The sequence below is a fragment of the Branchiostoma belcheri genome, unplaced genomic scaffold, assembly GCF_001625305.1.
Source record: "Branchiostoma belcheri isolate BF01 breed outbred unplaced genomic scaffold, Haploidv18h27 scaffold4, whole genome shotgun sequence".
Classification (NCBI taxonomy): Eukaryota; Metazoa; Chordata; class Leptocardii; order Amphioxiformes; family Branchiostomatidae; genus Branchiostoma; species Branchiostoma belcheri.
The window spans coordinates 2331967-2334290 of NW_017804020.1; the positions used below are offsets into that span (position 1 = coordinate 2331967).

The 2324-nt window shown below is 41.3% G+C and overlaps 2 protein-coding genes across 2 annotated transcripts in view; one reads left to right on the forward strand and one right to left on the reverse strand.

Moving 5' to 3' along the window:
- LOC109476896 (fibropellin-1-like) overlaps nt 1–2324 on the reverse strand; it is a 37078-nt gene that overhangs the window by 9019 nt on the left and 25735 nt on the right. The window lies entirely within an intron of this gene.
- Nucleotides 1225–2324, forward strand: part of LOC109477023 (toll-like receptor 2) — a 4973-nt gene continuing 3873 nt past the window's right edge. Inside the window, exon 1 of the mRNA XM_019778041.1 lies at nt 1225–1665. The gene's annotated coding sequence lies outside the window, so the exon portion shown is untranslated. The remainder of the gene's footprint in view (nt 1666–2324) is intronic.

A 2324-nucleotide genomic window follows, 5' to 3' on the forward strand; every position in this document is an offset into this window, starting at 1 on the left:
AGTTCTTACCTCAGAAATTATTATTGATCATATAATGTTATGAATGGCTTGCATAATTTTTCTAAGAATACTAAAATATATTCACACTATAATATAATTGTTGTATACAATCTCTAGAACTAGTATAAGTATTTATAACCATAATTTTAATCTGCAAAATTATGTACTTGGATGCACATGTACTTGGATCCAAAATATGAGCATAGGCCACACCAAGTAAATTTTATGGATGACGTCCTTTGGAGACCCTAAATCTAATGCGAGAGGGCAAAAAAAAACAAGAAGGGCCCTAAAAAACAAGATGCCTAGATTAGAAATAAACTAAGAGACGACAAATGTTAGGACACAAATTGAATGAGGTGACACAGTGTAACAAGCAAGAAGTTATTCATCATCAAAAAAGCAATGAATCAGGTGGAATAGCAGTTATCGTACTGTCCTGTTTCTTTCATCACATTTTTTGCAGGCCTGCAGAAACAAAGCATGTGCTCTTTACCCATTTCACGTTACGGGTTTCACATCAACCTAACGATTTGCGGCACTGTCGTGACTCTTTGGTCATAGTTACAGGAAGCGGAATTTCTTGTTTTTTTTCCAGGAACAGGCCAAAATCAATGCGCGCGCGGACGTCATCCATAAAATTTACTTGGTGTGGCCTAATAACGTAACACTAGTAGCATGCAGTGTTCGAACGTGCCAGCCATGAGTCAGCAACAAAGACTCGACGGATGTTACAAGAGAAAACGGATCTCGGAAGTCTCATCAGGAAAAACATAAACAGAACATCCAATAATCTTCCCAAGGCTTTGTCTAAAGCTGAACTTCCTGTGTCTAATTGGAGACCACAACTTTTCCTTTTGAAACCTGTGGCAGTCTGCCAGGAGGCTGTGATAGGGGTTTGCTGTTTCTTGTATTGGTGAGGTGCGGCTGTCCATTTTGGATACCGAGTATTTTGGATGATATTTGGATTACCCAAGATGCAGTTCTGAAGTAACCCTTACAGCGTTCTCTACGTGCACATTTGAAAATAGATTCCAATTTCGACTCCTGGGCTTTCCAAACAAAAAAACCAGAGAACCCCTATTATATAACACAGCTTCAGGGCTGTGTCAGTGTGTGTATCTCCGAGAAAGAGAGGGGATGCCAAAACGCCACCTTGCGGTAATTGCTTGTAGTGCAAGCGACATTCTTGCACGTATCATGTGATTATAGGTAGGACTTACTATTGGCGCCTTAATTTGGTTCCTGGTCTTATCTGATTGCCTCACGGAAGGTTTCCTGTTTTAAGTGTGTTGACAGTCCAGCTAGGTTTAAATACTTTCAGTTCTGTAATAGTTCCGAGCAGGAAATGCTGTCCATATGGCACTGCAGCTGTGATATTGTACCACGTAGGTCACTCACTTGACTAGACGCGTTACACTGTTGCCAAGTCGGTCTCATTATTAACTTCCGTAGTCAGCCGGCACTGATTCAAGAACGCCAATCCCATGTTTTGGTGCCCTGCCAGGCTTGAAACACATTTCTTTGAGATTATTCAAGCTCGAAGGTTTCCTGTGAACGCCTTATTGTACTGAAGAAAATCGGGAGACGTCTTGGTGGTTAGAACTTCTCGAATATACGGGATTTTTACAAGCTGAAGGCGAACGAGAGGCGATATATTTTGAGGTAAGAAGGACAACTAGTGATTCTACTGTACTCTCCAAGCAGAGGTTGTGGGGGAATGATCGTTACCTTTTTACATATGGCCGTTTTTTTGTCCTGATCCCCACCCGTCGGTGGCTGCGGAGCTTCTCTGGCTAATGGATACTGCCTGGCCAATTTGATACTGTCTTTTTGCCACAGAGAGGGATCTGCTTGGAGATTAATTCTACTGTGTCTGAACGTTAATGTCGTGGATGGCCCATCTATGGCGGACCCATGGCCAACTCAAATATTAATATCTCAATACTGGTTTCAGATAACAAGAGAAAGGTATTTTTTATTATTTTATTTTGTTGCATTGTCTGCATTCTCCCTCACACGCAGAGCAATATACGCGGAAATACTATTGGCAATATTACCACAGTATACACTGTATGGTCACTTGGAGACCAAGAATACTAAACCCCCTAGGGAGCTCTTTCTTCGGGTTGAATTAGCCCTTTAATTGGTGAGACACATGTACAGATGCTTTGTTGGGATATTTCTGTTTACTTTAGGGTTATTGGTAATTGGGGTCATTACAGAACGTCATTTAGAAAAGCTTCTGACCCGATTTACACGAGAGTAAGGCCGTATAAATCGGCCTGCTTTTACTAGTATTTACCTTGAAGGCTGGTGTACAA